Source organism: Hirundo rustica, chromosome 2 (genome assembly GCF_015227805.2).
Source record: "Hirundo rustica isolate bHirRus1 chromosome 2, bHirRus1.pri.v3, whole genome shotgun sequence".
In the NCBI taxonomy this organism is placed as follows: domain Eukaryota; kingdom Metazoa; phylum Chordata; class Aves; order Passeriformes; family Hirundinidae; genus Hirundo; species Hirundo rustica.
Genome location: NC_053451.1, coordinates 42392127 through 42406057, shown reverse-complemented (window position 1 = coordinate 42406057; position 13931 = coordinate 42392127).

The following is a 13931-nucleotide window of genomic DNA, read 5'->3' as shown; positions in this document are numbered from 1 at the left end:
TAGGTTAAAAGTGGCATATAAAGCACTCTGCTACATTCAGAAAAAGTTCTCCAACTGCTTGTAAAAAGGTTTACTTCCTATTACACTACCACCAGCACTACATGTATGATACAACTCCCAGATATTTGTAATTCAGGGAATTCCTGAGCTGGACAAGTTTTCTATGTGTATAGGGAACCTCAAAAAGTTAATATGTTATGAATTTATCTGAACACTTCCTAAACACAGGTATACTCTTAACAGGAGCAATATCTGGTGACAAGGCATTCACCATATATACCATATGCACATTACATATTCTTATATATTTTTAATCTTATATATATATATAGCATCTGATGTGCTCATGTGCTGGAAGAGGGACTGAGAATCCAGTTTCCAATAATCTTTTCCAGAGCACTACCTTTCTGACTTTGCTGGGAGGGGACCAAGCTGCAGCTATCTGTTTGCTTTCCTCCTCTAAGAAAGAAGAAAGCAAACAGGTAGAAAATAAAACAAAATAATAATGACTAAAATGCTACAATCCTAAAGAAAGAAATAGGACAAATAAAGACTAATAATACAAAGCAGTGTTCAATAAATGGAATAAATGAAATTCCATATACAAATAGGTTCAGAAAGGAATACAAGGGTTGATACACAACCCTTTCTGAATGCAAGATGGAAGCCTAAAAAGAAAAATGGGAGCATTGCTCTGGATGGAACAAAAATGTATCGGAAACTTGGAGGAAGACAAATAGTAGGACACACTGTTACCAGTATACAACATATGTAAGGAACCTAAATCTATCTGGAAAGTGTAAAGCTTTTAATATGCTGACCCTTATGTTTTTGTCTGTTTCCATAAATAAATAATATTTAATTTCAGATTAATGTTTTAAACCTATATAGTGCAATAAATGTCAAACTCTGTTATAGTGGAATGGGACTATGTCTTGAATTGTTAGTACAAGATATAATAACAAAAGTGGTGGAAGAATGTGGCTCCAAAATGATTGCTTGTTCAGAAGGACATCTTTCTAATTGAAAGATGTTGGCTTCTATTTCCTTTAAATGGGACATAGCTGCTTTACGCTATTCAAACCTTTTTTTAGGAACATGGAAAATGGGAGAAAACAATTGCTGCTTGAAGGGGACCAGTTTTATACCTAGAGATAGAGGGCATGACTACAACTTCAGGCTTTTACCTACTAAGTTAAATTTGACTGAAGGGTGTGTTTGAGACTTCCCTCAGATATTCTGACTATGCAGTATATATACATAAAAGAATAGGGAAATTATTTTAACTGATCCTGAATGAAAGATATCTTCAGAAAAGAGGAGAAAATAGAAGAGTCACAGACTCACTTGAAAGAGGCTCCAGAGGAGGACTTTATTCTCAGAGAAAAATAATTGGAGGGGATTAATTGATTCACAAATTGGTCAAAATAATGACAAAGCTAGAAGGATCATGGAGATTTCATGAAATACCTGTATGGATGCAGAGATGCCTTGATGAATTATGCTTAGTGAATAGGGAGTAATAAACCAAAGGATGTTTATCAGCTTTGATTAGAGATATTAACTTGTAAACTTTTGCTATTAGAAATAGATGGTTACCAAAAGGCCTTTGAAACCTGTCTGCAGTTGCTGAAGTTATGATGCTGGTGTATCTAAACACAGAAGTGAGAAGTGCATTTTTTTTTCTACACAGTGAAACATGAATCGATAAAAGAATGAGCTGATGACCAAATGACCAATTGACTGAAAAAATAACATTCACAGGATAAGATCCAAAACTCCTGTTCTAATAAAAATATTATATCATGGATTAGAAATAAATGTTATGAAATGAATGGTCTGTTAAATATCTTTGTGTGCAAGTATGGGATGAAGAGAGAGATCTTCGCTGAACTAGCTTTGTATACAGGGAAAGAAAGAAGAGATTTTTAACACTCACCTTGTTCTACCTGCATTCTTTATAGATAAAGGAAAAGATATTACTTAAGTTGCTAACACAGTCTTTAGAAAGGTAAAATATGATAAAAGGTAAAGAAAGTTATCTTCAGCTCAGGAGAGAGACGTGAACAAGTAGTAAAAAAAGTGGATGAGAGGAAAAAGAATTAGACATTGAGGAGATAACAGTTACCAATTCCATCAAGAAACGCTTTTGCCTTTATTTATCATAAATTTTAAATTTTAAACTTTTATCATCATTGAACTATTTTTCTCTTAGCAGTTCAGTCATTTGCTACTTTTAAAGTTAAATTTGAAGAATAAAGACAAGCACTTGGCTTGAACCCCACATGTGCAATAATTGGTTTAGTTATTCAGTACTTGTCTAGAATCTTGGAGAATTTCAAACCTTAACATATTTGGACACAGTGTATATCTTATCCATGGTTTAAAACAATAAAAAAGAAATTGTATGCCAGAACATGGAAGTTGCAACTTGATTTGAAAATGCTTAAGGCAGGAGAGACTGATTTTTAATTTTGTTTTCAAAAAAAACCCCAAAAATACATTGGAAAGTAAAAAAAAGGAAAAAGGAGAGTTATCAGAAAGGAATATGTCTGGCTTATACACCCAAGGGTGCGCTGCCATTCAAAGAGACATCAAGAAGCTGGATAAGTGGCCTGTCAGGAGCACCATGAAGTTCAATACAGGGAGATGCTGAGTCCTGCCCCTAGGGAGGAATAAGCCCAGGATCCGGCACAGGTTAGGGGCAGCTGGCTAGAAATCAGCCCTGCAGTGAAGGACCCAGGGGTCATAGTGGACAAGTTCAGCATGGTCCAGAAATGTGTCCTTGATGTAAAGAAGGAAAACAGCATCCTGCCCCCAGCATATGTTAGCGTCTGGGGTTTTTCCTGTCCATGTTCAGGACTTGGCATTTTCCACAGTTAGACTTCACGAGGTTCTCTCTGCTCATTTCTCCAGCCTTACCAGGTCTCTCTGGGAGGCAACACAACCCTCTGGTGTATTGTTTCTCACAGTAACCAAAGCAGGGAGCTGCGTTCTGAAAGCATGGCAGATCCTGAATCTCAGGGAGATAAAGGCACCCGAGGTGACAAGCAGCATTCTGCACAACACTCTTCTCTGACTAGCTCTGAAGCAGATTGTTCTCACACAATATGACAGACATGCTCTCTGGCATGCTAGATTATATGCAGATGTTAGATATTTGCCCATTCAGTTGGAGAGGTAACACTTACAAAAGCGAGGATTAATTGTATGTGATCTGTAGGAGATTAAGTTCCATTTAGTCACTGGCAATGACTTTTTAGCTGAAACAAAAAAGAAGTTTCTATGACTGGAGGCAAAATGTGAACCAGTTTGGGTAAGTCTCTTCTCCTCCATCTGTTGACAGAGCAGATTTTTTAAAAAACTCCTTCAGCCCATAAAGCAAAGCAGGTGGAATTGAGAAATTCACCTGGAGGCAGTCCCCACCTGCCTACAGCCAGACCATTACCTGCCATAACCTCCACCTATTTACAAAGTGGACAGCTAGCCAAGGTGTGGGACTCAGCCATCATCTCTCCCCAACAGTTTAAGTATCCTCAGTAGCATGGTGCTCTTCGTGCTCTGCACAATAAGCAGAACCTTTCATAACTCTAAGTTACTAAAACAATGTTGTATAGAAAGCAGTGCAAAGATTACAAACAACAGTGCCAATGCTAATTAGGGTTAGCCAAGGTTTTCTCATTCATACAGCTAAGGGAACATATGGGAAATGTCAAAGCAGATTCTTTGCTTCTAAAAGTTGTGTGAAACATCAAAGCCAAGTAAAATAATAGCTGCATGCAACAAATGTGAAGTACATGAGCTTCAGATAGCATTTGCTGCCTGACAGGGGCTGCAGTAAGAATGCATGCAAAAATTAAATCTACTATGATGTCTATTGTCAAGCTGTTAGTCTGACTCTTCTTCTGATACATTTCTCTAATTTTTTATGAAGGCATTTAAAATATGATTCTTAAATAAAAGTGCTTTTATTCAAACAGCACAGAAAGCCGTAGATTTGAAAATATTATTAACTGAAAAAAATTATGCCTCATAAAAGCTTGAGACATTTTTTCATCTTATGAATGTAACTCGTTTTTCTTCCTGTAGTCTGTAGGTTTGAATTAAAAGAGAATCAACAATTCTGGTTGTTAATTACTATTTGTACATAGTCCCCTCTTTAATGTGATGATTCTGTACAAATAATAGAAGAGGCATTCCCCCTTCTGTGTTCGGACTCATCTAAGAAAGATTTTCAGATGTTGCTCCAAGTGGTCATGTGCGTGAATATAAAGCTAATTTAATTATAACACTTATATACACATAAATACAACACTCATGTAATTTCAGTGTCTCTTGACCTCCCTGAGGAAAACTGAAGTACTTTTGAGGAGACAAACAGAAGCTGGTGAGAGGCACCCACAGACTGAGGTGGACTGAGATTACCAGGAGAATGTGTAACAAGTTTTTATTATTTAAATGAGGAGAAGCAAGACACTGAGTAGTGTGTTAAATTCAAAATCTGTATGAGCTGTTTAAGTCTATAGTCTTGAATTCCTTTGTGTATTTTGCATTAACAATGTTGCTGGATTTGCTGTTCACAGACCCTCAAAGAAAGGAGACACAAGGAACTGAAATGTTGACAAAGCCAAAGCCAGAAGTTTGCTCTCTACTTCCAATTCTCTACCTCTGAAACATAAAAAAGAGTAACATTTGCAAGGGCAGAGTTTTTCTCTTTGTATTCTGGGTTAATTCTTGCCAGATGACCTATCCCTTTGGGCTGTGGTTTTTGTTTTTCAGCCTTTTTTTTTTTTTTTTTTTTTTCCCCCCCTTACTTTTGCTTATGTATTTGTTTGTTTTGGGGAGGTTTTTTTAATCTGTTTCCCATTTAACCTGACAGAACAGAGGCAAAAACATCAGTCAGCTGTAACAATGTCTGTGGTCGCACCAAATCATATCTGCTGGCAAACCTAACAGGATGGCAAAGATGGGTCTTGAGACGTGTGTGGACCTTCAGAAGTTCAAACCATATGTGAGATCATGCCACATGATTAACAGGGAAGCTGAGGTGGTCTGGGAACTCCTGGCTAACCTGAATCTGATTCTGAGGGAGCAAATCAGTAGGCTGTGTTAAGACTGGCAATACCCTGGTGAAGGGGTGGGGTGCCTTGGGAGCTGTTGTCACCTTTTGTGAGCCACTGTTGGAGCCCTCCTCTTCCCTCAGCTCTCTAGAATACATGATCTCTATCCTGTGGCTCTTGGGTATTTGAAGGTTTGCTGGCTGGTTTGCTTTGGGCTCAGAAAGCCTGGACATACCTACATTACAGGAATACCAACCACTGTAGACCAACAGCTTACCAGTGATTTTAAGGATTGAAAACAATGCAGCCGCAATGCAACATTCAGGGCTACTCACTTGTTTTTACACTGTCTTTCTTCTTGACTGAGACCGTGGCTTGAGTTGATAAATACCACATGAAAAACTATCTCTGCATTTTTCCTGGCAGAAATTACCAGAAGGATGGTGAGAAAACTCGTAATTAATAATTATAGTGTAGAAATTTGTTTGAATTACTTATGATTTCAATCTCACTTGGAAGGGTTTGTTATGATTTCTTTTCCTACCAACCTTTTCTTTTAGTTGTCTGGTGGAATATGGGAGGCAGGGTCACCAAGAGAAACTGGGACTGTTTAGGGCCTGTAGATGGCATTATGACATTACTGCATTTCTGTTGACTAGCTCTGAACACATTAAAAATTATAAAGTACCAAGAGGTCATAAAGGTGTATAGCAGCGGTGTCACAGCTGATGGAGTTACATGACTGCCAACCAGCATCATTTAAATCTCTTAAAATATATCAGGTGCAATGCTTAGCTGCAGTTCAGTGTAGTAAGTGAATGTCATATAAACTATGAGTAATGTACTGAGTAATGCAATCTAACTGTTTCTCAGGAGAAATTGGCTGTGGTTTTAGTCAACTAAGATTAGCAACTGGCAAATCAAAACTGGAAGCCTTTGTGTAGTCAACAGTGGAAAAGGCCAAGATGTGCCTTAGGGCCTTCACTGTACTGGCATATAGAAAACAAAATGACCTGGCTACATTATGCTATTGATATTATGAAGATATGTCATTAGAATATTATTGCTCTTTTTTTTTTTTTCTTTTTTTCTGCTCCTCAGAATGCAGGACAGAAAATGAAGATGCAGCTAAAAGTGGAAATATATGCTTAAGGAAGTGTAGGATTCAGCTTCAGCTAGCATGCTCTCCTTCCTTCTGTGAATTAGGTTTCAGGTCAGTAGTCTGTAACAAATCCTCTTTTCCAGTGGGAGACAAGCTAGTGCATTATAACACAGAAACCATTCTACCTTTTAAAATGCTTGTAAAAATGAGATTATATCTACTAGGATACATAAAAATATTTAACACATTAAATCAATAATATTTTTCTGACATTCTTTTCATATTTAAAGGACATACCCTTTCAGCAAATATCAGCTACCCTAAAATTACCCACAGCAAGCATAGTAAACGCTGAAATAACCATTATGGTCTGAGATGAAAATTATACTGTAGAGCTTATTTAAATCATAAAGCTTTCTTTGATGTTCCAGATATGTTTATAGTTTGCTAGCATTCCTTACCATAGCATTAATAGTTGAACTTGTGAGCAGAATTATGTTATGTATGTCAAGTATGGCTTACTATGGCAAGTAATGGAATTGCTTACCATAGGGAATTAAAAGCAGGATATCAAATTTACAGTTCTTCAGCTGTAACTTGGGGGTTACATACATTGGACAGGGATTGATTCTGCATCAATCACAGGCATATTTATTTAATGCAGACCAGCTCCTGTGGTCTAGTTTTCTACTAGAAGAAAAATTCTGTCCCTATGCTTTTTGATAAGGTCAGTGATAATGTGTCAGAAGAATTAAATGGTCCTCTTGAGCCAGAACCTGGGCAAAATACAACTGTTAATGATAACAGAATCATTAGCAGCCTGCTGCGAAAAAACCAAAAAAACAAAAAAACAAACCACACCCCCCCCAAACATAAAACAAACAAACAAAAAAACCCCACAAAAACCAAACCAAACAAACAAACAAAAAAACCCACCACCACCACAACAAAACAACAAAAAAACCCTGACAAAACAACCAACAAAAAAACCAACACATCTTTCATAGGTTAGGCTACTGTTAATCAGAAGTTGTATCCATATTGCATATAGACATTTTTCTATATGAAATATTTATATTTTCAGTGTTTCCACACAAGATTTTTACAAGATTAGGTTTACCTCAGATGATTTTTTTTTTTCTGTGTATCCTTTGAGCCATGTTTCCCAGCTGACAAGACGCTCTTGAAACTGTTAGAGCTTTCTGCCTTTGAAACATGGACTTGCCTTCCTGGTTAACACACAGAGGACTGGAGCAGAGAAATCTGTAGGGACATGAATTCATAAGAATGAGAAAATTGCTGTTAGGAGAGACCTCAGAAACACATCTCTGTACAACAGTAAGCACAATCCATCCTCCATTCACTACAGTGGCTCCCTATGGAGTGCTGAATAGGTAGAGCAGAACTTGCATCTGTGTGTCTTAACAGCTCTGTTGGCTTTTTCATATTCAGCTGTCTGTCTTGCATTTGTGGTGAAACATTGCTTCCTATGAACAAAGTCTGGATTCTTGGACAGCATGATCTTGGTCAGGTTCAGTGTGGATTCTTTTGCCAGCTAATTGGTTGACATTAGACATTGATTAAAAGTATAGGATATAACTGAAATGAAAAGAAATGAATACTCAAAGGAGTTGTATTTGATTTTGCTTGTATTGACACTAAATATGACTACACCTGTTTAAAGCCTCTTTTGGCTATTACTCATTTTATGTATTTTAGGTAAACGGTTTTGAAATGTACAGTGCAATTTTCTTCTCAGACAGAAGGTTAGTAAATGTTTTGCTGTGAGAAATGGAGTTTGTCTGCATGATAGATAGTGACTTTGTGCCTGAGCATGGTGATTGTGTCTTAATGCTGTGTTTCTTGTGGTGTTACTTAGCTGAAATACAGCTGAGTTTTTTGATCCAGATGTGGCACTGAACAACACTGCTTCTCTGCTGTCTATGAATCTGTGCAATTTGATCTACTGAGGATGAGCCTTGCAAGTTCAAAACTGTTAAGATCAAGAAGTCTTTTTCATATGTCAAATACAACGGTAACAATTAAATACAATATATACAGAGCAGTATATAACAGGTCTTGCATACTCACACATGCTCTAGATTACTTCAGTGTTGACTGCTTTGAGCATCCACCCTTAAATGTGTTTTGACTAGATTCTGATGATAATTTTATTACCTCTGTAAGAGCATGTTTTCATTTAGAACAATGAAGCAGGCATTCATGAATGAGTATTAGACTGAGGTATTTAGGTTCTGCTTCTAATAAGAGACACAGAAATAAGATGTTTACTAATAAATATAGGGAAACAATCTAAACAGTTCCTCTATCATATTGAAAACCATTGAAACTGAGGAGAACAAGGTCTATCTTAAACAATTCTTGAGGTCTATCTTAGATATTAGTAAGGTCTCTCTTAAACTATTTAGCACTACTTTTACTGCTAAATTACTTAAATTTTTAGCAGTATCTTAGAAGTTCTGTCCTTCTTAAGACTTAATTGGTTTCTTCTTCCCCTTCTTCCCCTGCTCTCTGCAGCCTAGGAGTTAATGTGGTAGTGGAAATCTTCAGCTCCTGCCACTCAGTGATAGCAGTTCAAATGAATGGCACTATCCCCACTGCCTGGAATAGATGACATTTGTCTTTGGAAGTGGGTGGTTGCAAACGTGCAACTACAAAACCTCTTATAAGATTTTTTTGTGTTTCCTCAGTGCTGTCTTGATATTTTCCACTAATCTGTTATGGCACTATGGTCATCTGAGGCCAGTCTGACCTGCTATCATATTTATTGTGTTTCTGCTCTAAAGCACTTCTCCATAACCATAGCCAGCCACTGTTGTACAGAGACAGGGAACAGGGGTCCTTGAAATTAAAGAGGTTCTACTGCACAGTCTCTAAAAGCAGCAAACATCACTAACTGCCTTCTCCTCTCCCCCGCCACAGCTCACGTATGGTGTGTGGGACTTCTCTTCACAAAGCAGCCAACCCTCAGATCTGCAAATCCACCGAGCAGCAAAAAATGTGAGTTAAAGCAACAGTACCCAAGGAGGAGGTTTGAAATTTTCTGTGCAGATAAAAACAAAAATCCCAGAGATGTATTCACTCCCCTCATCCAGCACGTTTTCAGACACCTGGGGAAAGACACAAGTTTTGGGAACTGCTAGTGACATGGGCAAAACACAGGGCCTGGTGCAGCCCTTGAGCATAGCCCTATTAAAACTATGGGCTGTTGGACACACCAAGAAAAGGCCGGCAGGCTTTCAAAAAGAGTTAATTTTCAAAGCATGAATTGATTCTTTTCCTCTCAAAATGTTGACTTCAAACTCCAGAACTGCCTGAAAATCATTCCCAAGTAAGGTGTGGAGCCTTGAAAGAGGGTCAGTGCAACGCCTTCAATATTCTTCTTCAGAGATCTAACTAGTTTCATAAAAATTTAGAACCCCAAAATTGTTGATGTTGGCAGTAACCTCTGGATGTCATCAGGCCCATCTCCCGTTTTCAAGCACTGCCACCTAGAGCAGGTTTCTCAGGACCATGTCAGGTGGCTTTTGAGTAGCTGCAGGGATGAAGGGTACACCCCCTCTCTGCCAACCTGAGTCAGTTCTTGGTCACTCTCACAGCAAAAAAATGTTTCCTCATGTTCAGAAATTTCTACCATAACTACTTTACTTTCTTCAGAGACATTTGCATTTAGTAAGAACAGCGGCATATTTTCTTTTGCAAATATAGATAGAGGCAAATATATATCATGAAATGAGGGACCGATGGCTGGAGAAATGATCAGCTCAGAAAGCTCACTACAGAGAGTCAGATACACTCCTCACTCAAAATAGGCATGTCCCCTTCTCTGGATCTCCCCGCAAGCCCAGTCCTCCAAAAATTCAGGTAAATTGCCTCCATTTAGGTCCTTGTTTTTCTTTTCTAGTGCCAAAACTATGCAGAGCTGCCTTCTCCCTGTCTTTCTGGGAGTTTCATGGTCATTGAATCAAAGGATCTCCTGCTTTCCTCTTGGGAATGGCTAGAGAAGGGAAGGACACCCATCTGAGGTCCCACACATACAGCAATCACTTGCCAGCTTTTAACTCAAGTTGTAAAAGACAGTCTCTCTCACTGACATATTATCCAGTTTCATATGTCTTTTTAATACTATCTCATGACAGTACCATCCTCCTGTTGGTGTTTTTGTGAATTTAGTCAACTGTCTGCCAACAAAATCCCACTTTCATCCCCCACCAAGTTAGAAAAAGGAATGAAGCTCCTAGAGCAGATCTGTTAGGCTGTTTTTCAGGCACAAGTTAAAGTACAAGACATGCTATTTGAATATAAGAAAGAAACGCTTTTTACTGAGAGGGTGGTCAAACACTAGAAGTGTCTGAAGATATTCAAAGTCTGACTGGAGATGGTCATGGGAAACCTGTTATTAGTGATCCTGCCTGGAGCAGGAGTTTTACTAATGATTTCCAGTGGTATACCCCCAGATCAGTTGCCCTGTATTGCTGTGATTCTCCCACACTCCAGCTGTATTTCACATGTGTCACTTTTACAGGAGAGTCTGGGCTCTCTATTCTGGTTGAAAACTCTTCCAACTACTGACTTTTCCCTACAATATGGTGCATAACCTTATACAGTACAATCTTGATTTCTTCTGGGCTTTGGGCACTACTATGATACCAGAGTTATTGATGGTTTAGTTTCTTAAATTCCACGTTCACTTTTAAGTGACTGCTTGTATATTTTTGTAAGGACAAGGTAGCACAAATTACGGTGATGCCAAAATACCAAACTTTATTCTAAATGTAGTTTGTACCTTTCTTTCTACCCTTACTAACAGCATGACTATTTTATCTTTAAGAATGAAAGATACATTTTTAATCAATCCACAAGTCTTTTGTCGTTGCTGTGGGATTTTTGGTGTGTATGTTTTTATGTGTGGTTTTTCGTTTTGTTTTGTTTTACAGAAAAAAAAAAAAAGTAGAAACAGCAAAAGCAAGAATAATGCCTTTGTGATAATTTTCTTAAAAAGTCAAATTTGCCTTAAATTCCTGTCTTAAGAAGGATGTTAGTACTAAATTGATGCAGACATACATGTGTGTCACCAAAATTTCATCTTCCATTTTATAGAGGAGACCCTAGGAAGAAAGCTACCATGATAAAGAGACACATTGCTTATTTTTCTGTGATGGAGTTATAAATGACTTTTAAAATTAGATTTTCCTGTGTAAGTTTCTCTAGGAATATTTTGTAGGATACAAAAATATCAATATATTGTATCAAAAATAGTGTGTTGAGCAGGCCCATGCTTCGAGTGCTGTCTTCAGTTTTGGGCCCATCACTGCAAGAGAGACATTGTGATTCTGCTCTCAGTGCTGTGGTCTAGTTGCCAAGGTAGTGATAGATCAAAGTTTGGACTCAATGATCTTGAAGTCTTTTTGAACCTAAATGATTCTATGATTCTGTAATTCTGTAAAACTGGACATCCAAAAAGACTAGACTTGGATTCTAAGAGAGTGGCCTAAAGTTACACTGGATACCATCAATAAGTGCTGAAGCAGGAAGCTCAGTAGAATTGAAATAAACTGTTTCTGCCACACTGCATATAATGCTTCCTCCTGTTCTCATTGGTGATTAACACACTGGGAAAAAACACTTCCATATCCCAACCACCAACTGAGACAATAGGCAGGAAACCGGAAGCAAGAAGGGAATTTTGTCAGTCTAAATTGTCTTTACAGATTGTGGAAAGAAGCTGGTACTGTTATGAATTAATTTAAGTTAAAAAATTGAAGTAGTTTCAACACTGCTTAGGGCACATCCCAAGGATTTCAAGAATGTAGAAGAGCTTTTGCCAATCACTGATAAAATTCTGGCTGCTCTTGCGGCTGGAATAGTCTTTTAAATTAAACAACCACAAATGCTAGAGATTTACTGTTGCAACACAGGTAAGAATTCGTGAACAAGCAAGGAAGTATCCCAGTCTATTTCTACTGAGTTTTTTTAAAAAGGAAAAAATTCCACATACATAAACAAAAACGTAATAAATAATCCTAATTAGATTTCTTTCCTTTGTTTCAGCAGACCTCAGAGGTGAAAGATTCTAACAAGGATGAATATATTAGAGACCACAATGAGGGTAAAATGGGCAATTTTTAATTACTGTAAATCACCTTCTATCTGCTTGTTACATTATATATTGTATTTCATGTATCTACACGTGTTTTATCTTTCACAGTTTGTAAATGGTGTATATATAGGTAGTATGCAATTCATAAAATATAATTGGCTGTGTATATATCTTCACTGAAATTGTCTTACTGATGGTAGTAATTTGTCAGTGTTAGACAACAGAATTAGATCTCATCCAAAAGTACTGGAAATCAAAAAGCAGGTTGTTAATAACACCTTACTACTCTTCAGTAATAAGGCAAAGGTTTTCATGGCTTTATTATCTGTAAATGAAAAATAAGAATGAAAATAAATTCCTCTGACCATGTCCTCCAGACACGCGGTTCTGGGAAGTATATGGTAACAGCAGAGTTAGCACTACATTGCTCTTTCCTCCTACTATTTAGGACAGTGAGTAATAATGTCCTTGTTATGCAAAATCTCTCAGACTTTATTTGCTGTCTGACAGAAGGTCGGGACAATTCCATCAAACCAAAAAGCAACAGAAAATGGAACTTTTTTAGGCTATGGAAGTACTTTCTAGCCCTACATAGAAATTTGCTCCCTTTACTTGGTCAGCTTTTTTCACTTCCGTCTCTGTTTCCTCTGATGCCACACTCCCTTTACAAGCAGTGTCTGTCTAACCTATCCCCTTCTTTATAGGGCTAAATATCTACTTAAAGGCACAAGGTGACCTGATTCCCAGCACTGTATTCTTTCACAGTAATAACTTGATTTACATGTTGAGAAAGGGTCTCAAGTATTTGGTTCTGGTAAAAAGCAAACACTGGTTCTGGAATCCACTAATTCAAAAAGTATTTTTTTCTGTTTCAGTCATAAATATGTTACTGTACTGGATGGGCATTCCCAGCATTCCTCCCAAATCTCACGTCTTTTATCCAGTTGGACAGCATGGACCTGCAGGAGGAACAGTCATGCTCATGATGTACATCTATCATATCCTGTCTGTTATCTCAGATGGAGCAGTTATATGGGGATAAAATATCTGTGCTTTGTCTAGATTGGAAAAGATTCTACAGATACAATATAGGATTTCTCCAACCCTGGTTATTCCTCAGGATCACATCTATAGCACAATTGTTTCAAAGTAGTTTCTAATTCTACAAATTGAACTACTTAATAAATATTTTGCAAAAAGGTGTTTCAGAGTCATGATTACTGTACATATACATTCACAGCATAAGCATTTGCTGTTAGTTTGGCAAAGCATACTCAACATGCATATACACTTACATATTTTTGCATACTCAACTCAAATATATGTTTGTGGATATGGCACACAGTAAGAATGAGCATGCACATAATGTTTTGAAGTGCCTGTGGATTATTTTGTCCATTCATTTCACAGCTAGTTTAGCTGTTGCTTTAGCAACAGAAAATCCAGTGTAGACTGTGCTCAGATCAGATAGAATGATTCAACTAAGTTCAAGTCCAATAGATATGATATCATCACAATTTCTTTCAATATTTGGAGCCTTATTCAAATAGAACATTTATTTTGTAGGCTTATAGAAATAGAAAATTAATTTTGCTTTTGCTAATGATGTAAAAACACAGTACCCATTATACAGAGGTTATTGCTCTAA